Source organism: Chiloscyllium punctatum, chromosome 36 (assembly GCF_047496795.1).
Source record: "Chiloscyllium punctatum isolate Juve2018m chromosome 36, sChiPun1.3, whole genome shotgun sequence".
Lineage (NCBI taxonomy): Eukaryota > Metazoa > Chordata > Chondrichthyes > Orectolobiformes > Hemiscylliidae > Chiloscyllium > Chiloscyllium punctatum.
The window spans coordinates 63,415,012-63,434,285 of NC_092774.1; the positions used below are offsets into that span (position 1 = coordinate 63,415,012).

The following is a 19,274-nucleotide window of genomic DNA, read 5'->3' on the forward strand; positions in this document are numbered from 1 at the left end:
CCCCCCCTGAGTGTGGGCCTGTTAATCAGCATGGACCAGACCCTTCAGGATGAGGTACAGAGGAATTAGGTTCAGCAAAGTGAGAATGGGGGAGAGTCTGAGGGATGGAGATTTTCAGCTTTCTGGGAAGGAGAGAGGAAAGAAAGTTTGATATAAATTAGAATTGATTAGATAGGCAGATGGGCCAAGGAGTGGCAGATGGAGTTTAATTTAGATGAGTATGAGATTTTGCGTTTTGGTAAGGCAAATCAGGGCAGGACTTATACACCCAATTCTAAGGTCCTGGGGAGTGAAGCAGAACAAAAAGACCTTGGTGAGCAGGTTCATAGTTCCTTGAAAATGGAGTCGCAAGTAGATCAGATAATGAAGGAGCTGTTTGGTATGCTTTCCTCCATTGGTCAGTACATTGAGTTAGACCATGTTTTGGAATACCACGCATAGTTCTGATCTCCCTGCTGCAGGAAAGATATTGTGATACTTGAAAGAGTTCAGAAAGAATTTACAAGGCTGTTGCCAGAGTTTGAAGGTTTGAGCTCCAGGGAAAGGCTGAAGAGACTGGGTCTATTTTCCCTGGAGTGTTGGAGGCTGAAGGGTGACCTTATAGAAGTTCATAAGGGGCTTGGATAGGATGCATCGCCAAGATCTTTTCCCAAGGAAATGTGAGTCCAAAAGTATAGGGCATAGGTTTGAGATGAGAGTGGGAAGATTTAAAAATAACCTGAGGGGAAACTTCCTCACAAATATGGTGATGTCTCTGTGGAATGAGCTGCCAAAGTTAGTGATGGAGGCTGGTACAATTACAACATATTAAAAGGCATCTGGATGGGTTCATGAATAGGAAGAGTTTTGAGGGAAATGGGCCAAATGCTGGCAAATGGGACTGGATTAATTTAGGATATCTGGTCGGCACCATTGATTGGGCCGAAGGGTCTGTTTCTGTGCTGTATGACTCTAATTGTCTTCAGTGAAAGTAGAAGTGTGGTTGTGAAGACTAGACTTCCAGAGTAGTTTTCAAAGATGTTTTGCCCTGACTGGGAGCAGAAGTTACAATGAAATCTTTCATTTGTGAGACAGCAACTGAGTGAGGGAGCACATCTGGAATTCTGGTGGAAAGTGGGAATTCATTGCACTGTGGGGATGACGTGCTTTCAGGTTTACTGGCAGTAAGTACAGTGTGCTGAGTGGAGAACCGAGTGAAGGGTTAGGTGGGTTTTTGTTTTAAACTGCTCATTTCATTCAGCCTTCAACATTGTATTTCCAACGCTGTCCATCAGAAGGAGCAGTGAATCAGTAACTGGTATCGTTAGAAGCCTTACAATTTTCAGTACTGCAGGTATTGCATTGTTTCATCAGCATTGTAAAGGTTACAGGCAGCAGTGGGAGGTGTGGGCTGGATTCACTAGAAATGATTAAGCAGTTACAGAACACACATACGAGAGGGCAGGGGGGGACTTGTCTTTCCATTTGCAGAAAGTGGGAGGTTCTGGGAGCTGTCATCCGGAGCGCACACAAACTTGGTAAATCATTGAAGCCCTACAGTGTGGAATCAGGCCATTCAGCCCATACAGGCAACGCTGACCCCTCTGAAGACCATGCCACCCAGACCCACCCCCACCCCGCCTATCCTGTCCTGTCATTTCTGCTGGTGAATTAGACTAGGACTAGGGGACATGGCCTCAAGATTAGGGAGAGTAGATTTAGGACAGAGATGAGGAAGAACTGCTTTTCCTGGAATGTGGTGAATCTATGGAATTCTCTGCCCAAGGAAGCAGTAGCAGCAGCTTTATTAAATATATTCAGGATACAGTTGGCTGGATTATTGCATTATAGGGAATTAAAGGGTAGTTGGGACAATGCAGATAGGAGGAGCTGAGATGATGATCTTAATGAATGGCAGAGCAGGCTGGATGGGCCAAATGGCCGCCTCCTGCTTCTATTACTGTGAAACTATAACTGTGTATTTCCCTTGGCTAACCCATCTAACCTGTACATCCCTGGAGACAATGGGCAATTTAGCATGGCCAATCCAAATCAAGGCCGGTGAGCAGTGTGGTGATGTGGAAAATGAATGTTAGAGAACGATAAAAAGGGACAAGGAGGATAAACGTAGCAGCAATCAAAGCTGGATTCAAAATATCATAAAAAATAAAAGTAAAAGCTGAATGTGTGCTGCATTGTAACAAAAGGGAATGAATTGGCTGCACACATTGAAGAGAATAATTATGATCTGAGACTCCTTACAGAGAAGTTTAATGGGAAGCTCGGTAAAGGTAGATGGTTGGCATTGCTAATCAAAGCACAGATCACAGGGTAGTCTGGTGTCAGCTCGGATTTCAGGTCCTGATTTCTCTGTCCTCTGTTGATCTCCCTGTTCCCACAGAGTAAGGTGTCGTATGTCCTCAGCTCTGCTGGGTTTTTGCTGAAGCTTTGACCCCCTTTTCCACCTTCCAGAACAAGAAAACATTCAGTCATTCAAGGCCCAACCCACATTGCCCCAGCCTGTCAACCATCCAGACAGAGAGACTCATCGTAGTGGGGAATAAACAAGAAAATGAAACAAAATTAGAAATAAATAGGTGAGTGTGTTTAGTGTTTGTTCATTGGGAAGTAAGCCAGAAATAAAGGTCTCCCAGGATTCTTATGGTACCGAACTTGAGGAATTCTCTCTCCCTGACATCTAACTATTAGTACCCAACTCTGATTTATAACAACATTTACAGAAATAAAGCATTTGTTATCAAACAGACATAGAGATAAACAGCATAGACATAGACATTTGCTTTCTCTCATGCACACACACATGCATATAATTGTATAGGGTGAATTTGTATTTGCAGAATTATATTTATAGATACATAGAACATTACAGCGCAGTGCAGACCCTTCAGCCCTCAATGTTGCACCGACCTGTGGAACCAATCTGAAGCTCATCTAACCGACACTATTCCATTCTCGTCCATATGCCTATCCAATGACCATGTAAATGCCCTTAAAGTTGTCGAGTCTACTACTATTGCAGGCAGTACGTTCCACACCTCTACTACTCCGAGTAAAGAAACTATCTCTGACCATCTGTCCTATGTCTATCACCCCTCAATTTAAAGTTATATCCCCTCGTGCTAGCCATTGCCATCCAAGGAAAAAGGCATTCACTGTCCAACCTCTCTAACTCTCTGATTATCTTATGTCTCAGTTAAGTCATCTTTCAACCTTCTTCTCCCTAACGAAAACAGCCGCAAGCCCCTCAGCCTTTCCTCCTCAGACCTTCCCTCCATACCAGGTAACATCCTAGTAAATCTCCTCTGAACCTTTCCCAAAGCTTCCACATCCTTTCTATAATGCGGTGACCAGAACTGTACGCAATGCTCCAAATCTGGCCGCACCAGAGTTTTGTAAAGCTGCAGCATGATCTCATGGTTCTGAAACTCAATCCCTCTACCAACAAAAGCTAACACACCGTATGCCTTCTTAACAGCCCTATCAACCTGGGAGTAACTTTCAAGGATCTATGTACTTGGACACCAAGATCTCTCTGCTCATCTATACTACCAAGAATCTTACCATTAGCCCAGTACTCTGCATTCCTGTTGCTCTTTCCAAAGTGAATCACCTCACGCTTTTCCGCATTAAACTCCATTTTCCACCTCTCAGCCCAGCCCTGCAGCTTATCTATGTCTCTCTGTAACTGACAACATCCTTAGTCAGTATCCACAACTCTACCGACTTTAGTGTCATCCGTGAATTTACAAACCCACCTTCTAAGCCCTCATCCAGGTCATTAATAAAATGACGAAGAGCAGTGGACCCAAAACAGATCCTTGTGGTACCTCACGAGTAACTGAACTCCAGGATGAATATTTCCCATCAACCACCACCCTCTGTCTTCTTTCAGCTAGCCAATTTCTGATCCAAAAATTTGATTTTGTTCAAAAAATGCGCAATCTGCTGGCAGTCAATGCAGTCAGTGCATGCATATACTATTTTATAAATTTCACTTTGGAAACAGAACCTGTCAGATTCAAAATTGGGATACAGACTGACTGTGACCTCATACCTTTAATGCATTGTCTGAGCTGAGGTGTCACCTTTTGTTAGAAACCTTAAGTTATCTTGAGAAGGTGATTTGTAAGAAGTTCTGAGATTTACATATTAATGATACCTACAACCCATTCTAAAAGATTAAAGACTGATGGTTTGCCACGTCTGTATGTTTAGTTTCTCACTGGTGTTGGTGTCAATGCCTTGACCCCGTGACTGGTTGTTTCTAAAGACGCTGTATTACAGGTTTATCCTGAATTTATACAGTTTTTCTTTGCTTCCCAAAATCAGATCTGCTCACACTGAGCAGTATCCCAATGTCATGAAAGATGTTAACTTTCAGGTAGAGTCATTCAAAAGAGATGTTTTTTATTTTTTTGGCCCTGTAAGATCCTGAATTAGCATCCTTTGGGTAAATTAGAGTGGAGTGAGAACGGATGGCGGGGGTGGGGGTGGGGGGGGGGGGAAAGAGATTGGGATGGTGCTTTCAATTTTGTGGAATAACAAAAGAAAAGATTGTTCTGCAGAAAAAGAATTGTTTGTTCTGAATTTCTACCCTGGACTGATGTTAAAGTGGTGATTTGAGACCGCCCAGGGAATCGCTTGTGGACTCAGACCTATAAAGCCTCCCTCTTGGTTCGTCCTGGGAATCGTACTGTTTGGAAGTCTGGAATAAAAACCTGTTATGGACAGTTTAGTCTAATTTTAGTTATCCCCTTTATTCACTAAAAGCATCACTGTGACAACATAACATTGATACCTATAAGGTAAACTAACTTGGTTCTAATAATCTAGGAGAGTGGGTTACCAGCTGTTCAAATGCCCAGCAGGCTACTCCAATGTCTTGATACAAAGTGGCTTCCTTTGTACAAAATTTTGAAAAATAAATTGCATGTTCTTAATTAGACAGATAATAGTGAAAGACAATAATTCATAAGGAAGAAAAGCTCATTGACAGGTCTGTGAAGCTCGACTAATCACTCCGACAGGCCCTAAGCCATTCGTCAGGTGGGAAAAACAGCTGAGTTAGGCGCCTGCGAGTGAGATAAACTCCTCTCATAAAGAGGTACCAGTCTCAGCTAATTGGAGAGTTCACAAGATAACCTTGTACAGCTCACATGTCAGACACAGTTCTTTTATAAAACGGCTTCTTAGTAAGGAGGGCAAACGTTCAATCATAAAATGGCTTCCCGACACATTGAAGAGATTCTTGCACAATATTCGGCCTCAAATAATTTCTAAGCTAGGAGCAGACTCCTGCTTTTTAAGCACTAAACCATTCTGTACCTGAGGCGGAGATGTTACCGTAAGGTTGCATTTAAACTGATTCATTCGTCTTTGAATGAAACATGCCTACTTTTCAAGTTTGTGATTCAAATTCAAATAAGACATAAGATCTAATTAGTTAGAATTGACAGTGGGGCAGTCTGTAAAAACAGCAAGTAAGTTAAAGCTTTCAGTTTTTCCTTTTACAGAATTTGCATTTCATAACCAGAATTGGCTTCTCAAAATGCAATTAAATTCAATCCATACCAGCTAAGCACTAAAATGGTGTCTCTCTCTAGTGTCCTTTTGAACTCTCAAGTCAGGGTTTTGTAACAGCAAAGATTTATTTTCTCTGTGACTGCCCTGCTTGCAAGGGATATACGAATCCATTATAATTGACAGCAACTGAGTGTTAATTGCAAAGTTTTTGATAGTAACAAGTTTCTTTTCAGGGTCAGAATCAAATACTGTCATTAATTTCACAAGGGAACGGCTGTGAATGTTATCACTTGGTGTCCTGTTCATACAGATTCACCGATGCTAAGGCAAATGTTCTTAACTGTCCTACAGCATCCTGGTATCACTTGGTAAGCCCAGGTGTCCCTATCTTTTACATTCTTTAAGATGCCCCCCTTTTTTCTACTGCAATAAATGTGTTCTATAATTCAGCATTACATTTAGTCTAAATGTTTAAAGACCAGTTTTAAGGCGAGAGACCTTCTCAGTGACAATGATGACTTTTGTAATCTCTTTTTACAGAGTATTTGATCTGAAAACTGAAGTTTAAAAATCAACAGATGAAGAGCTTATGCCCAAAACGCTGACTCTCCTGCTCCTCAGATGCTGACTGACCTGGTGTGCTTTTCCACACTTTTTGACTCTGACTCTCCAGCGTCTGCTGTCCTCAATTTCAAGTCAATGTCTGACTGTCATTCAGTCCATTGGGACTGTAACGAGTTTTGACTAAGATTCTGTGAGAAGGAGCAAAGTTTTTTGGTCCCTGTTTCAGTACGTTTTCAGCATCAGTGGGACTGAATGAGAGACCCTACTGTTACAGCATACTGAGTGTGGAACCTAAAACAGTTATCCAGCCTGGAAAGAGGAATTCACGGCAGGGAGGGACTGTACACGTGTTTGTGTGCCGCTGAAGCTTCAGCCATGGAGAAACCAGAAGAATCCCACCCCATGGAGAAACCTTGGAAGTGTGGCGACTGTGGGAAAGCCTTCCATGTCCCGTCTGTCCTGGAGGCTCATCAGCGCAGTCACACTGGGGTCAGGCCATTCTCCTGCTCAGAGTGCGGGAAGGAGTTCAGCAGTTCCTCCACCCTGCTGAGGCACGGACGGGTCCACACGGGGGAGAGGCCCTTCAGCTGCCCTGAGTGCAGGAAGGCTTTCAGCAATTCCTCTGACCTACTGAAGCACCAGCCGGTCCACACCGGGGAGAGGCCATTCGCCTGCCCAGAGTGTGTGAAGGGGTTCAGCAGTTCCTCCGCCCTGCTGACCCACCGGCGGGTCCACACAGGGGAGAAGCCTTTCAGCTGCCCTGAGTGTGGGAAGGCCTTCACACATGCCTCCAACCTGCTGACCCACGGGTGGGTCCATACCAAGGACAGGCCATTCAGTTGCCCCGAGTGTGGGAAGGCCTTCAGCACTTTCTCCCACGTGCTGATCCACCGACGGGTCCACACCGGGGAGAGGCCATTCGCTTGTCCTGAGTGTGGAAAGGCCTTCAGCAATTCCTCTGATCTACTGAAGCACCAGCGGGTTCACACTGGGGAGAGGCCCTTCAGCTGCCCTGAGTGCGGGAAGGCCTTCACCCAGGCCTGCAACTTGCAGAGGCACCAGCGGGGGCACCAGCGCTCCCAACAATCGGATTCTGCCGGTGAGGCTGCTGTGGGTCACCCCCAGGACTGAACCTCCTGCCCAGTCTGACAGTGGGAGTTGGTGGGCTTGTTTTGTTTTCTGCTGGACTGTACCCACTCCCACGGTGGCTCAGTGGTGAGTAGCATTGCCTCACAGTGCCAGGGACCCGGCTTTGATTCCACTATTGGGGCAACTATCTGTGTGGAGTTTGCACATTCTCCTCCTATGCCTGCGTGGGTTTTCTCAGTGTTCCGGTTTCCTCCCAGTCCAAAGATGTGCAGGTAGGGTGGATTGGTGAAGTTAAATTGTCCCAGTGCTCAGGGATGTGTAGGTGTGGTGCATTAGTCAGGGGAAGTGTCGAGTAATAGGGTAGGGAAATGGGTCTGGGTGGGTTACTCTTCAGAGGGTCAGTTTGAACTTGTTGGGCTGAAGGACCTGTGCCCACATTGTAGGGATTCTGTGATTCTATGAACTTTGATCCATTGGGCGCTACTGCTCGTTGAGCCCAGGACTGCACGTTCCCACTGAAACAATCCGCACAATCCCAAGCCTGTGAGGCCATTGGAGCAGAAGTTAGGCCATTCAGCCGACTGAGTCTGCTCTGCCATTCGTTAGAGACAAAAACAAACTGCAGATGCTAGAATCCAAAGTAGGCAAACAGGAGGCTGGGAGTACACAGCAAGCCAGGCAGCACCAGCAGTGAAGTCAGTGTTTCAGGTATTAACCCAAATCATTGACTTCTCTACCAGAAATGATTTACCAGGATGTTGCCGAGAGTTTGGGCTACAGGGAGAGGTTGAATAGACTGGGGCTGTTTTCCCTGGAGTGTCAGAGGTTGAGGGGTGACCTTATAGGGGTTTATAAAATCATGAGGAGTATGGATAGGGTAAATAACAAGGTCATTTCCCTGGAGGTTGGGCAGTCTAGAGCCAGAGGGTTTATGGTGAGAGGGGAAAGATTTAAATGGGACCGAAAGGGCACCCTTTTCATGCAGGGGGTGACGCATGGATGGAATGAGCTGCCAGAAGAAGTGGTGGAGGCTGGTACAATGACAGCCTTTAAATAGCATCTGGATGGGGACATGAATAGGAATGGTTGAGAGAGATATAGGCCAAGCGCTGGAAACCGACACTTTGGTCCAACTCATTCATGCTGACCAGATATCCTCAATTAATCTAGTCCCATTTGCCAGCACTTGGCCTGTATCCCTCTAAACTCTTCCTGTTCATACACCCATCCAGGTGCCTTTTGATTAGATTCCCTAAACAGGCCCTTCGGCCCAACAAGTCCTCACTGACCCTCCGAAGAGTAACCCACCCTAACACTCCTGGCAACTTAGCATGGACCTCAAGGGACAAGTTTTCACACAGAGGGTGGTGCATGTGCAGAATAAGCTTCCAGGGGAAGTGGTGGAGGCTGGGACAAGGACAACATTTAAAAAGCATCTGGATGGGTATATGAGCTAAATGCTGACAAATGGGAGTAGATTAAATGTTGGATGTCTGGTCAGTATGGACGAGTTGTACCGAAGGGTCTGTTTCAGTGCTGTACATCTCTACGACCAGGCCTCCCGGGTTCACACACAAAGAATCTGTCAGTAACGTTGGGTTTCAGAGTTCGGTTGAAGCAATGTGGTATCTTTTAGAGACTTCGAGTCAAAAGAGATGCACAGCAGGGAAACAGACCCTTCAGTCCAACTCGTCCATGCTGACTGCATATCCCAAATTAATCTCCTCCCATTTGCCAGCACTAGTCCGTATCACTCTAAACTCTTCCAATTCATGTTCCAATCCAGATGCTTTTTAAATGTTGAAATTGTACTAGACGCCACCACTTCCTCTGGCAGCTCATTCCATACATACACCACTCTCTCTGTGAAAAGGTCTCCCCTCAGGTCCCTTTTAAATATTTTCCCCCTCATCCTAAACCTCTAGTTTTGGATTTCCCATCCTGGGGAAAAGATTTTGACTATTTACCCTATCTGTGCCCCTCATAATTTTATAAATATCTACCAGGTCACTCCTCAGCCTCTGATGTTCCAGGGAAAAATACCGGCAACTTATTCAATCTCTCCCTGTAACTCAAACCCTCCAACCTCAGAACCATCCATTTAAATCTTTTCTGAACCCTTTCAAGTTTCACTACATCCTTCCTGGAGACACAATTTGCAGGTGTTCAGTGTTATGGACCAGGCCAGATCCCCTCAAAACATTCTGGGAAGGTAGCCCAGACCCTAACTTCTTTTAGTTGTTTTAGGCAGAGGTATCTCAGGAGTGATGTAGCTGGTCAAATCACTTGGCTTCCAGGAAAACAATTTATTTACACACCGCCGAATGAAACCTTTGTGACCACTCCATTGACCTGTGTTGCCACCTTCAGGGTACAATCGACTGAACGCCCAGATCTCTAACTCCCCCTCGCGAGAGCCAAGAGTCCTCAGTTCTATTGAGAGGGGGAAATTGGATGTCAGTCATCTCTGTATTAGAGAATGCATCATTTAAATAAAACTGAGAAGGGCATTCCTGACAGAAGAAACAACAGAAGGTGGCACAGAGTATTCCAAGAGGCACGTAACCTGGCTGTAATCTGAGAGACTAAATTCCATTTTTTGTTACAAGAGGGAATCATATTTATTGGATCAGCATATCACGTGAATCTTGTTTTATTCCGGAACAGTCAGTACATAGAACATAGAACATAGAACAATACAGCACAGAACAGGCCCTTCGGCCCACGATGTTGTGCCGAACTTCTATCCTAGATTAAGCACCCATCCATGTACCTATCCAAATGCCGCTTAAAGGTCGCCAATGAATCTGACTCTACCACTCCCACGGGCAGCGCATTCCATGCCCCCACCACTCTCTGGGTAAAGAACCCACCCCTGACATCTCCCCTATACCTTCCACCCTTCACCTTAAATTTATGTCCCCTTGTAACACTCTGTTGTACCCGGGGAAAAAGTTTCTGACTGTCTACTCTATCTATTCCTCTGATCATCTTATAAACCTCTATCAAGTCACCCCTCATCCTTCGCCGTTCCAACGAGAAAAGGCCGAGAACTCTCAACCTATCCTCGTACGACCTACTCTCCATTCCAGGCAACATCCTGGTAAATCTTCTCTGCACCCTCTCCAAAGCTTCCACATCTTTCCTAAAGTGAGGCGACCAGAACTGCACACAGTACACCAAATGTGGCCTAACCAAAGTCCTGTACAGCTGCAACATCACCTCACGACTCTTGAATTCAATCCCTCTGCTAATGAACGATAATACTCCATAGGCCTTCTTACAAACTCTATCCACCTGAGTAGTTAGAAGGGATTTATTTGGTTTGTTAATAGTTTATTTCATCTGTTCACCATTACTCTTGGATAAATAAATGGATTTTTGTTGATTTTAAAGTGTCAGGGATTTATTTTTAAACATTAGAGCAGGTTACACTACTGTTCACATTAATTTTACAGATTATAGGGCGATGCGCTTCTCTTTGGGTGTTTCGGTTTGAGATCTCTGGTGGGGTTGGAGTTGGTGTCAGCTTTCCCTTTCTAACAGTATTGACGTGATGTCATGCTGAATGCAGTGGAGTCAATATTAATCCCAGCCTCTTGCTCTGGTTGTGGGTGAATCGCCTTAATTTGGCCACTGACTCAGAAACACACAGAACCAATTGCTGAAACAATGATTCACACTTCATTGCACGTTACAACCAAAACTAAAAACCCTTGAGTAAGCAAGTTCAGTCTCACGGCTGCCACCCTCCCCCCACCCGGCTATCACCTGATTGCTGGCAGAATTTAACCGAGTTTCCATCGACAGTGCCCATCTCTGGAAGGGTCAAGGGGTTTGACGCAATATTGTTCTTCCAATACTGCTGCTGCATCGTTCTGGAGCGAGAACGTAGAACAATACAGCACAGTTCAGACCCTTCAGCCCTCAATGTTGTATCAGCCTTTTATCCAACTTGAAGATGAGACTAGCCTGCACACCCCTCAATTTACTGCCGTCCATGTGCTTGTTCAGCAGTCGCTTAAATGTATCTGACTCTCATTCCAACCCTGGAAGTGCATTCCATGCACTCACCATCGGAGTAAAAAACCTACCTCTGACATCTCCCCTAAACCTTCTTCCAAATACCTTAAAATTATGCCCTGTCATTTCTGACCTAGGGAAAAAGTCTCTCGCTATTCGTTCTATCTATGCCTCTCAACATATAGTACACCTCTATAAAGTCACCTCTCATCCTTCTTCGTTCCAATGAGAAAGGCCCTAGCTCTCCCAACCTAAGACATCCCCTCCATTCCAGGCAGCATCGAGGTAAATCTCCTCTGTACCCTCTCTCAGCTTCCTGTTGTGGGTGTGTTCGCCGAGCTGGGAATTTGTGTTGCAGATATTTCGTCCCCTGTCTAGGTGACATCCTCAGTGCTAGGCAGCCTCCTGTGAAGCGCTTCTGTGATGTTTCCTCTGGCAACTTCCCTACACATCTTTCCTAAAATTAGGTGACTAAAAGTGAACACAATATTCTAAGTGTGATCTAAACAATACACCATACAGCTGCAGCATAACCTTGCAGCTCTTAAGTTCAAACTCCCTGCTAATGAAAGCCAACACAGCGTACACCTTCGTGACAACCTTCTCAACCTGGGTGGCAACCTTGAGCGATCTATGGACTTGGACTCCAAGATCCCTCTGTTCCACCACATGGTCAAGAATCCTGCCTTTAACCCCATAGGTTGAACAAACAGAGGAGTTTGGTGAAATGAGAATCATTAGATAAATGCTATTGAGTGAACTGATGGTGCTATGGGCTGGCAAATCTCTGGGTACAGGTGGATTTCATCATAGAATTTTAAAAGGTGGCTAATGAGTTCATATTTGCATTAATGTTAATTTTCCAAGATTTATTAGATTCAGGCAAGTTTTCCTCAGACTGGAGAGTAACATATTTAATACTTCTGTCCTCGAAGGGAAAGATACATCATGGAAAATGTGGTCCCTTGAGTCGATGGCAATTAAACATTTGTTTTTGAATCAATTAAGGAGATTATAACCACCATGTCAAAGAGCTCGTGATAATTGAAAAGAATCAGCATGCTAATATGAAAACAAAATGTTGTTTCACCAATTTATTCATAGAATTCCGAGAGTGTGGAAAGAGACCATTTGGCCGATCAAGTCCTGCACCAACCCTCAAGTGCATCCCACCCAGATCCAGACCGCCACTCAACTCCCGTAACCCTGCATTTAGCATAGCTAACTCACCTAGCTTGTACATCCAAGGACATTACACAATCCAGCATGGCTAATCCACCCAACCTACACATCTTTGGACTGTGGAGCCCCCAGTGGAAACTCACAAAGACATAGACAGAACATGCAAACTCCAAACAGATAGTCGACTCAAGCCTGAAATCAAATAGGTGTCTCTGGCAGTGAGAGGGAGCCACTGTGCCACCATGCTGTCCTCAAGGAATTCTTTGAAAGAGTATGTAAATTGAAGCCTGTGGATATACTGAACTTGAATATCCTAAAGGTGTTTGACATGTTTTCACGAAAAGCATATTGCACAGAGGAGCTCATGGTGTAAAGTATAGTTATAGAACATCAACTGACTGGCAGAAAACAGAATATGCAAAAATGGTTCTTTTGTCAAATTGGTTGTATATGACAATGTATGGTGGGGTTCCAACAGGCATCTCTGCTGGCTGCTCAACTTTCTACACTTATATAGATGACTTACAGGAGGGGATCAAAGGTATGTGGTTACATTTGCAGGCAACACAAAGATAGATGGAGATGTACATTGTGGGGATGACATATCAAGGATGCAGATTGATAGATTGGTTAAATAAATAAGCAAAACTCTTGCAAGTGGTGTACAATATGGTAAAATGCAATTTGTTACCTACTTGGAGAACAACTGCATAATCCTGAGATGCAGAGGGATCCGGGGGCCTTGCAAATAAGTCACAAGTTAGAATGCAAGCACAGCAAGTGATTAGAAAGGCCAATGACATAAATGTAAGGCGATTATGCCTCAGTTACAGAGCAATGGTGGGACTACACCTTGAACACGGTGCTCAGTTTTGATATCCTCATCTAAGGAAGAATGAAAATGCATTAAAGGCAATTCCCAGAAGGTAAACTAGATTGACACCCACAATGAACAGACTGTCGAATGGAAAATCATGAGACAGACAGGTCTGACTTTCAACCAGAGTTTGGAATAGCAAGGGGTGATTTGATTGAAGTTTCTATGAGCCTGAATGGTCTTCAAAAGATGGATGTTGAAGGATGTTCACTGATTGTTGTGAACGAACAATTAGATCACCCATTTATAGAGTCATAGAGATGTACAACATAGAAACAGACCCTTTGGTCGAACCCGTCCATGCTGATCAGATATCCCAACCCAATCTAGTCCCACCTGCCAGTACCCGGCCCATATCCCTCCAAACCCTTCCTATTCATATACCCATCCAAATGCCTCTTAAATGTTGCAATTGTACCAGCCTCCACCACTTCCCCTGGCAACCCATTCCATACACATACCAACCTCTGCGTGAAAAGGTTGCCCCTTAGGTCTCTTTTATATCTTTCCCCTCTCACCCTAAACCTATGCCCGCTAGTTCTTGACTCTCCGACACCAGGGAAAAGACTTTGCCTATTTATCCGATCCATGCCCTCATAATTTTGTAAACCTCTATAAGGTCACCCCTCAGCCTCCGATGCTCCAGCAGCTCAAATCCTCCAACCCTGGCAACATTCTTGTAAATAGTTTCTGAACACTTTCAAGTTTCACAACATCTTTCCAACAGGAAGGAGACCAGAATTGCACGCAATATTCCAACAGTGGGCTAACCAATGTCCAATACAGCCGCAACATGTCCTCTCAACTCATGTACTCAATACTCTGACCAATAAAGGAAAGCATACCAAATGCCTTCGTCACTTTCCTATCTACCTGCGACTCCACTTTCAAGGAGCTATGAACCTGCACTCAAAGGTCTCTTTGTTCAGCAACACTAAGTGCATAAGTCCTGCTAAGATTGGCTTTCCCAAAATGCAGCACCTCGCATTTATCTGAATTAAACTCCATCTGCCATTTCTCAGCCCATTAGCCCATCCTGTTGTAATCCGAGGTAACTCTCTTCGCTGTCCACTACACCTCCAATTTTGGTGTCATCTGCAAACTTATTAACTGTACCTCTTATGCTCGCATCAAAATCATTTCGTTAGATGACAAAAAGTAGAGGGTGCAGCACCAATCTTTGTGGCACTCCACTGGTCACAGGCCTCCAGTCTGAAACACAACCCTCCACCACCACCCTCTGTCTTCTATCTTTGAGCCAGTTCTGTATCCAAGTGGCTAGTTCTCCCTGTATTCCGTGAGATCTAACCTTGCTAATCAGTCTCCCATGGGGAAACTTGTCGAACGCCTTACTGAAGTCCATATAGATCACATCTACTGCTCTGCCCTCATCAATCCTCTTTGTTACTTCTTCAAAAAATGCAATCATTTGTGACAAAGAAGGGGGGAAATGTTTTGGAAGGTTGTGCAGCTTTGGAATACTTTGCGACAGAAGATAGTGGAGGCAGGACCATTGAGTATTTCTAAGGCAGAAGTAGATTAATTCCTTTGCTTAAGAAGAATCTAAGGTTATGGGGATGGATGCGAATGTGCAATGTATAACACAAAGTAATCAGCCATTATCTTCTTGGAGTGGAGCAGCTTAATGAGCCAAATGGCTTACTTCAGCTCCTAATTTGGACATTCATATATTCTGCTAGCTATAATGACCTGAGTTTGACCAGCATATATTTCCAATAAGCCCATGTTGATTCTGCTCAGTCCTATCATTAATTTTTAAATGTCCTGTTGTTGTACCTTTTATTATAGATTCCCTGTGCAGTCTTCCTTCTTTCTAAAACAGTGGGATGACATGTGCCACTTTCCAATTACCACTTTCCAGTGAACTAGCGTTAACCACCAAGCCCAGGGAATTTAGCTACTTTAAATCCTATTCAATTCTCTGATGCATTTTTGTTTCATACATATTAATATCCTTCAGTTCTTCATTTATACTAGCCCCAACATTCGCCATAATTTCTGGGAGCTATTAGTATTTTCCACTGAATGGCATTTCCATCACTGAACCTCTTACCAGCAACATCCTGTGATTTAAACCTGTGACCTCCTGATTCAGAGAGAAGGCTGATCCCTACTAGCAGCTGGTTTGGGTGTATGACTGTCACCAACACTGTGGCAGTTTGGGAAATCCATTCTTGTTTGGCCAGTAAATAATCAATTCACGCTGCTCAGCATCAAAGGAGTTGACAGTGTCATGACAGTGTCAGTATCAAAGGAGTTGACAGTCAGTAATTTGATTTATCTGAAACAGGTGAGATGTTTCCTGCCTCTGTGCCAAAATCAAAGATCATGTCCAAAGAATCTATCCCTAGTGGAGGTTTCCTACTAACAATTGGAGTCCAAGACCTTTGTCCTTGGTTACTGATAGCTTATTGCTCGAGAGGTTGGATCAAGGGGACACCTATCCAGTTCTTGGTCAACTATCAACTATCCAGGGGCAGAGGGGCATCAACTTGTGCAGAAAGGAGCAGGAAGAAGCTAAACAGCATTCATGGGTTAAACGAATGAGTGGAAACAATGTTTAATGTCACCCAATACGACAACATCAGAACCATTTACTTTTCACCCAAGAAAGACTGATTGGAGAACTGCTAAATTATTAGAAACTAAGCACTATAAAAGGGAAAAAAAGACTTTGGAGACCAAGTACACAAATCATCAAAAGTAGCAGACAGGTACAAAAACCAATTGAAAAATACAAATAGAGGCCTCTATTACAAAGGAGATGAAATACATGGGGTTGAAAGTTATGTTTCAGTTCCAAGCATCATAGAATTCTAACATCACAGATAGACACCATTGGCCTGTCATGTCTGATAATTGAATTCTGGTGGAGTTTCCTCGCTTTCAAATTTGTGGTGTGAAATTCTAACACCACCTCTGCACACTTCTGGAGACCTCAAGTTTACAGAATCACACCACATTCCTCTCTACCTCCTCCAGGAATAACTATTTCTCCCGAAATACTGCCAGTTCCTCAGATTACTTGGTACCCCCGAATACAATCCGCATGTCAGGAAATCTCTGGTGCTGCCCCGACACCAACAGTCACCCTTGGAACTGAAGAAAATGCAGAAATCTAAGGTGCAAAGAAACTTGGGTGTTCTAGTCCAGGATTCTCTCAAGGTAAACTTACAGGTTGAGACAGTAGTTAGGAAGGCAAATGTAATGATGACATTTAATTTGACAGGACTTGAATGTAAAAGTAGGGATGTAGTTGAGGTTTTGTAACACTCTGGTCAGGCCATATTTGGAGTATTGTGCGCAGTTTTGGGCCCAAATCTCAGGAAGGATGTACTGGCCTAGACGTGTGTTCAGAGGAGGTTCACGAGAATGGTCCCAGGAATGAACATTTGAACAAATAAGGAATGTTTGAGGACTCTGGGTCTATATTTAATGGAATTTAGAACGATGACGGGGGATCTAATTGAGACCGACAGAATTGGATGTTGGGTAGATGTTTCCTTTGGTAGGAAAGGCTAGGAGCCGAGGGCACAGCCTTAGACCAAAGGGAAGACCCTTTAGAATGGAGGTAAAGAGAAACTTCTTCAATAGAGTGGTGAATATATGGAACTCACTGCCACCGAAGATTGTGGAGGCCAGGTCATTGAGTACATTTAAGCTGTGAAAGATAGTTCTTGAGTATGAAACGGATCAAGGGTTACTGGGAGAATGGGGTTAAGAAACTTATCAGCCCTGACTGAATCGCAGAGCAGTCACAATGGGCTGAATGGCCTAATTTCAGCTCCTATGGTCTTATGATACACTGATGTGTGGAGGGGTGAGGAACGGGGGGGAAAGAGATGAAGAGAGGAATACAATTAAGGGGAAGCTGGATCCAGATGAGGGAGAAAGGAAGAGAAGGAAATACAAGAAGCATACATTAAATTACAGAACGCATAGGAGATCTGGCATACAGAGGGATCTGGGCATATAGATCCCTGAAAGTGGCAAAGCAGGCAGGCACGTGGTCATGAAGGCATACAGCACGCTTGCCTAGAGTGTAAGAGTTAGCGAGTTATGTCACAGCTATTTATTCCGGCCACATTCATAACAGTGCGTGCAGTTCTGGCCAGCATGCTACCGGAAGGACGTGGATGCTCTGGGAGAGGGTGCAGAGAAGGTTCACGAGGACGTTGCCTCTCATGAAAGCAAAAATCCTCTTTGGATTTCTTTTGATTAGCGAAAACAGGTACTAATGTGGGTCTTTTGTAAAAGCAAAGTGGCATAAAGCAAACGTGCGATAAGTGGGGGATACCAGTTTGCTGATGAGGGATGGGAAGGGGCGATGAAGAGGGGTGGGTGGAGGCTCAGGCAGAGCGAAAACACTGGTAGAGGCCAATTCAGCCGACCAGCCTAGCCCTGTGCTGGAGCCTCAATGGGACAGAGACAAATGTATCTATTTCAGACCTACCTGCAGGGGTTGGACAAACATTACGCTCCATCCAGTGTAAAAAATGTTCTCTATCTGCTCCTGCAGATCAATTCCGTAGGGAAGGTGCCGTCAGACAGCACTGGAAGTAAAGTGGGTGCAAGAGCAGCAAGTCCGACATAAAGGATCCTCTTGCCCCTCCCACTTCACCCACTAAACAGGGATCAAGGTGTGACTCAGCGGCAGTAACAGCAGAATATACTGGCACTAGAGTGTGTCCAGCAGAGATTCACACGATCGATCCCTGGAATGGTACGCCTAACATACGATGAATGGCTGATGCTCCTGGGATTGTATTCATTAGCGTTCGGAAGGTTGAGGAGAGATCTAATAGAAACTTACAAGATTATGCTTGGCTTAGAAAGGGTGGATACTGGGAAGTTGTTTCCATTAGGCAGAGGAGACTAGGATCCAGGGACACAGCCTGATAATTAGAGGGGGTCAATTTAGAACAGAAATGAGGAGACATTTCTTCAGCCAGAGAGTGTGTGCCTGTGGAATTCATTGCCAGGGAGCGCAGTGGAGGCCAGGATATTAAATGTCTTCAAGGCAGAGATTGATAAATTCTTAATTAAGGAATTAAGGGCTACGGGGAGAGTGTGGGTAAGTGGAGCTGAAATGCCCATCAGCCATGATTAAATGACAGAATGGACTCAATGGGCTGAATGGACTTACTTCCACTTCTGTGTCTTATGGTCTTAATTCATTGATGTTGACTAGATATTCTAAATTAATCTAGTCCCATATGCCAGCACATGGCCCATACCCCTCTGAACCCTTCCTATTCAGAAACCATCCAGATGCCATTCACATACTGTAATTGTACCAGCCTCCACCATTTCCTCTGGCAGCTCATTCTTTACGCTCACTACCCTCTGAGTTAAAAAGTTGCCCTTAGGTTTCTTTTAAATCTTTCCTCATCCACTTCACCCTAAAGCTATTACACTTTAGTTCTGGACACCCCCAAACCCAGGGGACAATATCTTGTCTATTTACCCAATCCATGCCTTTCATGATTTTATAAATGTATACAAAGGCCTTTGCCACACTCGGGAAAACAGCCCAAACCAATTCAGTTCAAACCCTCCAAACTGGCAGCATCCTTGTAAATCTTTTCTGATCCCTTTCAGGTTTCACAACGTCCTTGAACTTTTGAGGGTCAGTTTGGAAGCATCAACACTTCGGGGGTGGGGGGGGGGGGGGGGGAGAAAGAAGAGGTGAGGGAAGGAAACCAAATGTGCTGCAGCCAACACGGAGCAAGAACAGAGGATGTAAAACTGTTTCAGCCAGCTTGAAGCTGCAATGTGGATCATTGCACGTGCTGTACTTGAACCTGATGCATTTATTTGTGGGAATCAGATGCATTTTAAAAATAAAAATAAAGTATCTTCCTCTCCCCAATTGCAATCATCCGTCCCTCCTCACCCGGATAATTAAGACACATACCTGAGTTGGCAGAGTAGATTCCCTCCTTGAATTCACTCCAGTTGCTACAAGTGATCAGATTACCCACTCCCTCTCTCC

The 19,274-nt window shown here is 44.4% G+C and overlaps 1 long non-coding RNA gene across 1 annotated transcript in view; it reads right to left on the reverse strand.

Annotated features, from left to right (window-relative positions):
• Nucleotides 1-13,209, reverse strand: part of LOC140460585 (uncharacterized) — a 220,555-nt gene extending 207,346 nt beyond the window's left edge. Inside the window, exon 1 of the long non-coding RNA XR_011954207.1 lies at nucleotides 13,077-13,209. This is a non-coding gene — a long non-coding RNA (uncharacterized lncRNA). The remainder of the gene's footprint in view (nucleotides 1-13,076) is intronic.
• Nucleotides 13,210-19,274: the final 6,065 nt, after the last annotated feature.